Source organism: Armigeres subalbatus, chromosome 3, assembly GCF_024139115.2.
Source record: "Armigeres subalbatus isolate Guangzhou_Male chromosome 3, GZ_Asu_2, whole genome shotgun sequence".
Lineage (NCBI taxonomy): Eukaryota > Metazoa > Arthropoda > Insecta > Diptera > Culicidae > Armigeres > Armigeres subalbatus.
In genome coordinates this window covers 99,040,948-99,050,513 of record NC_085141.1, presented here as the reverse complement: position 1 = coordinate 99,050,513, position 9,566 = coordinate 99,040,948, and the positions used below count along the sequence as shown (strand labels likewise).

Below are 9,566 nucleotides of genomic sequence, written 5' to 3'. Positions count from 1 at the left end.
AGCTTGGACGAAGTTGAATTGGAAATATTGGAAGGGTGTGTAGAAATACGCTAGAGAAGGTCGTTCTTTTAATATAGAGAGGACTGTTGACACGATAGAAAAAAAGACATTGTCGCTGATCGTTAGAATTAAGTAGAGGTGTTAACTAGTGGACGATTTAAACGAGTGTCAATGCCTGTCACAGAGGTCAGCGAGCTCCAAGAACCAAGGATCTGTAAATTGAGAGAGAACAATAAATGGTAAGTATTTAAATATAGCTTTGTTAAAAAAAAAGATATTTAAAGTGTATGAGTACCAAAGCAACAGATTAATATGAATTATGCTGCTAGTGTAATATAATTTAAATTTGAGTAATATGCTTAACAAATTACACAATAAGTCTCCTTTATCACAATTCTGGAAAATATTTGAAACAAAATGGCAGAATTTAATGTTCGTATGTACTCAAATACGATTGCACCGGTGGAAGCCTGCTTGTTCCGTTCTGTTTCGATGCGTGCTCTAACAGAATCCAAGGTAATGGCTTACCACCGAGCAGTGACGTAGAGAAATGCTAAGCTTGCTAAAAAATCGAGTTTTGCAACGAGTTACAAGTACTTTTTTATTTTTTTTTATTTCTCTGGATCGAAATGCTCCTATTTGATCGTTTATCACTTAAACCAAACTTAAAAAGCGGTTACTACGATCCGGAATTGCAAAAAAGCAATTCTCGCTTAACTTTTCAAAAGGACCTAAGTAAAATTTTTTTCATGAATTAATTTGAATAGCGCAATCAACAGAACAACATGAAAGCTATTGATTGCAGTATTCAAATTAATTCATGAAAAAAATGTTACTTAGGTCCTTTTGAAAAGTTAAGCGAGAATTATTAAAATCTCGTCTCATTGCTCTGCGAAATAAATTATTGAACAAGCTGCGAAGCTAAAAAGTCCGGGCTCAACCGGGATTTGAACCCGGGACCTCTCGCACCCAAAGCGAGAATCATACCCCTAGACCATTGAGCCGTTGCATCGTAAAATCGTTTACATTAATCAAATTCTTCTTCAAGCTCGACAAGTAATTCGTAATTTTATGCTACTAAAAACATTCAAAAAGTTATTTATCCTCTTATACTTTTTGCAAAATACACAGACCGTGTCACAGAGGAATGTTGTACTTGTTGTAAACCATGAAAATAAATCAAAAGTAATTTAAGTAATCGAAGTTAATTGCCTATATTCCGGGGATTAAACCACCCGACTTGGACATTAATTTACAATGTTCTGAAAACTCAAAACTCAACTCAAATTCAATACTTTCCACATAATGTACATATTCACATATGAGTTTTCAGAATATTGTAAATTAAATAGTGTTGTTATTTAAATTTTGAGCTACTTCTAACGACGTTTCAGTCTTGGATAATCAAACGAATGTTTTAGATTTTTCCCGACGTTTCGACTCTATTTCGAGTCTTTTTCAAAGCGAGACTGTAAATAGGGGTATTTATTTTTGGACAATATATCATTATGTTTTAGACTTACATTCTACAAAATCGTTTGTCATTTAAAGATACATATTCTGTTGGTGTCAATTCTTAAATTGCACATCGGCTGTGAACAGAGTGGAGAGTATTTTCAAGGCTGTGTGTCATGTTGGTCAAGCTATGTTACTTACATATTGGACTAAGTGAAACGAAGCGATTTTTGTAAAAGTTAATTTCACTTAGTCACTATTCACTTCTATCTTCCCTGAAGGCGGTAACGGTTTGTTTGAAGATGGTGGATGCATAATTGCATTACCATTTTTTTTTAAATTTCCCGAATTGTTTGTAGTATGGCAGCGTAAGTTGTGTTTAGACCATAAATATAACTAAGGGAAAAACAGCGCTCATAGAACACTGTATTGAACACGATCACCAATTCAATCTAGAACACGTCACAGTGTTAGATAGTAGTTATCACTCTAATACCTTAACATTCTTTAAACGTGTAACGTAGTTAACACATCACACACAGTAAATCATCCAACTGATGATCCGTTCGATTATTTTATACTGGTCACATGTAAATTAATTGGGAAAGTTTTTTGATCACCGTACATGACTCAATCATTATTGATTTATTGGCATTTATCGGTGAGTACAACAACTGGCCCTCTACTAAAATTTCAATTTCTGTTCGCTTCATACTCGTCGCTCGCTTGTGACACCTATCCATACTGTTATTCATTGTTGCGCTCCCTCTAATTTGAGAATGAAAAAGAAAATTATATAAATTTTTGGTGAAAGTTTTTGTAACGTATGTGGCAGATAAACCCTGCAAAAGAAATAAATTAAAAGAAATATTATTTGAACTCTATTTAGCTAGGAAAATTATTTTGAGCTTTTTAGTGGAATGTCTTCACTTGTCATAAGACGAGTTTATACAATCCCATTGAATTCCACCACTTAATTGTATCTTGACAAATACGTATTTCGACCTCAACAGTAAGGCCGTCTTCAGTGTCTCGTACTTGACTCGATTTAGCTGTTTTATTCTTCGAACTTGACTTGACTGCATTGAAAACTGATTACAGCTTAAAATATGTCGAATTACAGCATGAAATGTGTCGAAGCATTTGCAGTATCTACCAGTTGCAAATAAACGCTGATCAAACTGATCTCCGTGAGATAAAAAAAACGGCGATACAATTTTACTTAGTCAGTAAGTAGAAGAAAGTTAACGTGTAATTAGCTGAAATCCCGGAATAGTTACCATCATGCCATAATTAGTGTCAATAAATCAATTATTAACACTAGGATTCATTCGTTCACAAAATCGTTGTAACTAAATTTTCAAATGGCTATATCTCAGTGGTTTTTTAACCGATTTTCTCAGTTTTTTCACCAACCTCTTAGTCATCTCTTCTAGTTTCTGGACATTTCAAAATATTGTACCTAGGGGTTTTTCACTAAAGCTGTGGGAGTAAAGCAACGGATTGAGAAAAATGCGATTTTGGAGATATACTTATATTCTATTACCAAAAATGATATCTATTCATATAGTGATGATGGAAACGATAAAATAACAAATAAAAGACATCACCTGGAACAAAAAAACACATTTTGAGCATCCCTACTATGCATACGATGATAATTCGGTACCATTAGGAACCACTTTATACTACAAAATGTATGAAGCTTCAGAAAATGTTTTCAAGCATGTTGTCTACTGTGAACTTGTTAAAATAAATGTAAACTATATACGAAACATGTGTGATAACTTGAATTATGATGTTCTAGAATCTCCGAACTGTACTGGAATTTGAATCAAATGGTCTACCGAATCAACCAAGGCTTCCATAATGCCCCTAGCCGCAGCATCAACCCAATTATGTCCTCCGAGTATTTGTCTTTCACTTGCATCTCAAATCCAAACATATGAGATGTTGTAAGATCTCCAAATTGTCCTGGAGTTTGAATCAAATGGTCTACCGAATCAACCAAGGCTTCCATGATGTCCCATACCGCGGTATCACCTCAATTATGTCCTACAAGTATTTATCTTTCACTTGCGTCTCAAATCCAGGCATTTAAGATGTTGTAAGATCTCCAAATTGTCCTGAAGTTTGAGTAAAATGGTCTATCGAAACAACTAAGGCATCCATGATGTCCTCAGCCGCGGTTTCAACCCAATTATGTCCTCCGAATATTTATCTTTCACTTGCATCTCATATCCAGGCATTTGAGATGTTGTAAGATCTCCAAATTGTCCTGGAGTTTGAGTAAAATGGTCTATCGAATCAACGAAGGCATCCATGATGTCCTCTGCCGTAGTATGAACCCTATTATGTCCTCCGAGTATTTGTCTTTCACATGCATCTCAAATCCAGGCATTTGAGATGTTGTAAGATCTCCAAATTGCCCTGCAGTTTGAGTAAAATGGTCTATCGAATCAACGAAGGCATCCATGATGTCCCCAGCCGCGGTGTCAGCCCAAGCATGTCCTCCGAGTATTTATCTTTCACTTGCGTCTCAAATCCAGGCATTTCAGTTGTTGTAAGATCTCCAAATTGTCCTGGAGTTTGAGTAAAATGGTCTATCGAATCAACTGAGGCTTCCATGATGTCCTCAGCCGTAGTATAAACCCTACTATGTCCTCCGAGTATTTGTTTTTTACTTGCGCCTCAAATCTAGGCATATGAGATGTTGTAGAATCTCCAAATTGTCTTGAAGTTTGAATCAAATGGTCTAACGAATCCACCAAGGCTTCCATGAAGTCCCCAGCTGCGGCATCAACCCAATTGTGTCCTCTGAATATTTGTCTTTCACTTGCGTCGCAGTTTCAGGCAATTGAAATGTTGTAAGATCTCCAAATTGTCCATGAGTTTGAATCAAATGGTCTATCGAATCGACCAAAGCTTTCATGATGTCCCCAGCCGCGCTACCAACCCAATTATGACCTCCGAGTATTTGTCTTTTACTTGCATTACAAATCCAGGCATATGAGATGTTGTACTTTACTTATGATGTTTATTGTTTATTATTATTATAATAATCATCCGACAGTGTATGTTTGTCTTAATGAATCTTTACTCTAAAAACCTCAATTTTAAGAACATCACTTTGTCAGCCGAAGTCTAATTTCGGGCACGTCTCGTTAAATTCGATCATCATTGATCAAATTGGTACAATCAGGCCCTAGTAATGGAGTCCTCAAGGTAAACGTAAAATGACACTATAATGGAACGTATAGGCAAGCATATTGATGTCCATTATCGCCAAAAAATAGGGGGAGGGGGTGGTTACCCGCTACACCAACAAGAACTTTGGTTCATTCCACGTCGAGCATCCGTGCGAGGCAGTTCGTAGTCCGCGTACGGTCGATTTATATTTCGGGTTTTTCCTAAAGAACAGGTTTTTTACCGAAGCCTTTTAAATCGAAGTGCCAGTGTGAAAGTGGTGCTTACTTATAGCAAATAAGTTACCACCAGCAAAGTGCATCATCGTAGTTTTTTGCAATATTCTTCGACATCCATCGTCACGTGGGCGCAGTCATCATCTCCCCACGCCGACAGTGCCACCACCATCGTCAGTGATCGTGCGCCTCGACCAACACAGACGCTACCGTCCCGCCACCACCCGCCAAGCTGCAGTGTTGTTCGTGTTACGAACAGTAACATATCCAGCGTGGTTGGCTTCAATCGCGCCTCGGGCGAGTGACCGTCCGTTCGGTGTGTGCTGCCACAACCACTAGCCGGTGACACAGTAGTGTGAAAGCTAAGTATATTATTTAGTCTCTTCTCTGATTCCCCTTATTCCCGTCTTTTTGATCAGTTGAACCAAGTCTGTTTTTTTTCTCTCACCACTATTTTCCCCTGTTTTTTCGCTCGTTATTTTTTTCTCTTCCCCTGTGATAAGTGTTTAATTGTGTGTGCCTCGCTGCTGCGTGACATTTTATATCCGCAATGCGCGAAGGCGACGATGGCGGGGATACATCGTACTCCGTAAATAATAATGTTTTGTTGCATTCCGGTGTAGCGAGCCAAAACAAAATGGACATTAGCAACACCAATGTTTCCCCTACGAACCCTCGCCACAAGGCCTACCCTCCCGACTCTAGTGGGCCGTACGTTGTTTTCTTTCGACCCAAAGACAAACGCTTGAATATCAGCCAGATCAGCAAAGATCTGGAAAAGCGATTTTCGTCTGTCACGACTATTGACATGGTTGGGTCCAGTAAGCTTCGCGTCACGGTCAGTGATCGCAAACAGGCCAACGAGATTTCCACCTGTGAGCTTTTCACTCTCGAATATAAGGTGTATTTACCGTCAGCAGTGTGTGAGATCGCGGGGGTGGTGATGGAGGGAAGTATGACGTGCGACGACTTGAAACAAGGTGTCGGTCGTTTCAAGAACGTTTCTTTGCCTACTGTTGCGATATTGGACTGCAAGCAAATGTATTCGGTGTCGCAGGAGGGAGAGAAGCGGATTTATTCGCCGTCTGATTCTTTCTGCGTCACCTTCTCCGGGTCCGCACTGCCTGATTACGTAGTGATTGGCAAACTTTGTCTACCTGTTCGGCTGTATGTACCGAAGGTGATGAATTGTGTTAATTGCAAGCAGCTGGGCCACACCGCTCAGTACTGCTGCAATAAACCTCGCTGTGCATCATGCGGAGAGAAACATGTGGAGGGCGCGTATAAGACGGCACCGAAATGTGTCTATTGTAACGAAAGCCCTCCACATGCTCTTGAAGCTTGCCCAACGTACATACAGCAGCGAATCCACCAGAAGCGGTCTCTTCAGCAACGTTCTCGGCGAAGTTACGCCGAAATGTTGAGGAAGGCCGCTTCTCCAGTCGTTTCTGACACCATCTACTCGTCTCTTCCTTTGGACGATCAAGGTAGCTCTGACTCCGAGGTTGGAAATGGGGTTCCCTTTGTTTTCAATGGTTCAACGAGGAAGAGAATAAAACAGAGCCAGCGACCCTCGAAAAAGCCTAGAAAACAGCCTCAAAGTGAGCCCCAATCCAACATGATCAAATTCAAAGCGGGTGGAAATACTCAAAAACGTTCAACTTTTGTGGTTTCACATCGGGATGATCGAGAGTTTCCACCGCTTCCGGGAACATCTAAAATCCCAGATGCCCCAATTTTTGCGATTTCTCAGCCAGAAAGAGAGCATAGTGAGCGAGCAGAACAACCTCCGAGTGCTCCAATGTTCACACTTTCTGGCATCGTGGAGCTCATCCTCAACTTCTTTGATGCTTCCGACCCCATGAAGAACATGGTCAAAACAGTTCTTCCTATTCTGACTCCTCTCCTGAAGCAGCTGGCTTCAAAAATGCCCCTCCTCGAGTCATTTGTATCCTTCGATGGCTAACTTCGTCGATAAGGCCAATATGATTTCTATTCTACAGTGGAACTGTCGAAGTATTCTTCCAAAATTAGATATTTTTAAATTTTTAGTTAACAAATTACAGTGCGATGCTTTTGCTTTATGTGAAACATGGTTAACACCAGATGTTAACCTTCATTTTCCTGATTTCAACATAATCCGCCGCGATCGGGCAAATTAATATGGAGGGGTGCTTTTAGGGATCAGAAAAGCACTCCTTCTATAGAGTCGATCTTGGTCCGATGTCAGGCACCGAAGCTGTCGCATGTCAGGTGACTATTCGAGGAAAAGACCTCAGTTTCGCCTCGATATATCTTCCTTCAAACACCGCGATATCTCGTAGAGATCTCTCGCACATCTGCTCGGTTATGCCCGAGCCACGGTTGCTCTTGGGAGATTTTAACTCCCACGGAACAGGCTGGGGGGAACTGTACGACGACAACCGTTCATCAATGATATACGACCTCTGCGACGACTTCAATATGTCAATTTTGAATACAGGAGAAGTTACACGAGTGGCTCCTCCAGCAAGAGATAGTCGTCTAGATCTTTCCATTTGTTCGAGCTCATTATCGTTGGACTGTACTTGGAAGGTGGTCCAAGATCCCCATGGTAGTGATCATTTGCCGATCGAAGTCAAGATTTCCAATGGACGTAATCAATCTGTTTCTATCGACCTCTCATATGACCTCACGAAGCACATCGATTGGGGAAAATATGCGGAGGCCATCATTGATGGCTTAATGTCGATAGAAGCACTTCCCCCGCGAGAAGAGTACGAGTTTTTATCTCAGTTGATCCTTGACAGCGCTTTTCAGGCACAACGACGGCCAGTGCCAGGAGCTTCGGTTCGTAGGAAACCACACAGCCTGTGGTGGGATGTCGAGTGTACACAACTTTATCGCGAAAAATCCGCCGCGTTTAAAGAATTCCGGAAGCACGGTTCCATCGTTCTTCACAAACGGTACATCGCGCTCGAGATCCAGTTCAAGAAACTGGTCAAAGTGAAGAAACGCGGATATTGGCGCACTTTTGTTGAAGGTTTATCGCGCGAGACCTCGATGAAAACTCTGTGGACCGTCGGGAGAAGAATGCGCAACGCGTCGTACGTAAACGAAGATCGTGAAAGCTCGTCGCGGTGGATACTCGACTTCGCAAAGAAAGTTTGTCCTGATTCGGTACCGGTGAAGCAAGAGCTACGTGATGCCTTTGCTGATAGGGATGATATGGACCGCCCCTTTTCGATGATTGAATTCTCGCTTGCTCTCCTTTCATGTAACAATTCCGCTCCAGGGATGGATAGAATCAGGTTCAATTTGCTTAAAAACCTCCCAGACGTCGCGAAGAGGCGCTTATTGAGCTTGTTCAACCAGTTACTGGAGTACAATATTGTTCCAGATGATTGGAGGCAAGTGAGGGTGATAGCCATCCAGAAGCCCGGAAAACCCGCGTCGGATTATAATTCGTATCGCCCCATCGCGATGCTGTCCTGTCTTCGGAAGTTGCTGGAGAAAATGATTCTTTTCCGGCTAGACAAATGGGTTGAATCGAATAGTTTTTTGTCAGATACACAATTTGGTTTCCGCAGGGGCAAGGGAACGAACGACTGTCTTGCGTTGCTTTCTTCAGAAATTCAGCTTACTTTAGCTAAAAAAGAGCAAATGGGCTCAGTGTTTTTGGATATTAAGGGGGCTTTTGATTCAGTTTGCGTTGATGTCTTATCCGACAAACTCCACTCGTGTGGACTTTCACCTATTTTGAACAATTATTTGTACAATTTGTTGTCAGAGAAGCGTATGAGTTTTTCTCATGGTGACTCGGCCACTTCACGAATTAGCTACATGGGTCTCCCCCAGGGCTCATGTTTGAGCCCCCTACTTTACAATTTTTACGTTAGAGACATTGATGAATATCTCATGCCGAATTGCTCGTTAAGACAGCTTGCAGATGATTGCGTTGTATCCGTTTCGGGGCCAACCGCAGTTGATCTGCAAGAACCGTTGCAAGATACTCTGGACAATTTGTCCACATGGGCTACCAAGCTGGGTATCGAATTCTCTCCGGAGAAAACTGAGATGGTTGTCTTTTAAAAAAAAAACGAACAGTGGGTAATGTCTATGACATAACCGCTAAGTGGACGTAGGACTTGACTTGACCATGCCTTTAAGATACATAATATGTCCAAATTTCTCACATCACCTATTTTGGATAAATAATCGGCGTTGCATACCATTCCTTGGCAAAATCTTCTCATCAAACCGACACAGAAATCAAATCTAACTCGAACAAGAATCATCAAAAAAAATTCAGGAAGTATCTGTCCGGTCACAAAATATTAGCCTCGACAGTGGCAACCTTCCCACTGAAGGACTGCCTGAAATAAACCACAAGTTGGCTCAGCAGGGGATGTAGAATGTATCTCAGCCCTTCCACTGAAGAGCCTTCTCATCCGTGCGATAGCAACTGAAGGAGAACATTATTTTTAACTCTTAGAGCCTTGAAAAAGGCTGTTTGCTTCGGCTAAGTGCAAAAAGTAAGAAAACGTTCTTTTCAAATAACCGCGAATTTCTAGTGATGGTATAAAAAAGACTGAATGCTCTGCGAGCGAATGCACTTTTCTTTTATACCTTATTTTGAATCTTCTCTGCTTCCCAATTGGTGGGCCAATCAGCTAGTGTCTTGTATCCCGCTTCTTTGTCAGCCAAAGC

At 41.1% G+C, this 9,566-nt stretch overlaps 1 non-coding gene across 1 annotated transcript; it reads right to left on the bottom strand.

The window, feature by feature from the left end:
• Window positions 1-932: 932 nt before the first annotated feature.
• Window positions 933-1,004, bottom strand: Trnap-ugg (transfer RNA proline (anticodon UGG)). Its single transcript has one exon. It is a non-coding gene; the product is annotated as a tRNA-Pro (tRNA).
• Window positions 1,005-9,566: the final 8,562 nt, after the last annotated feature.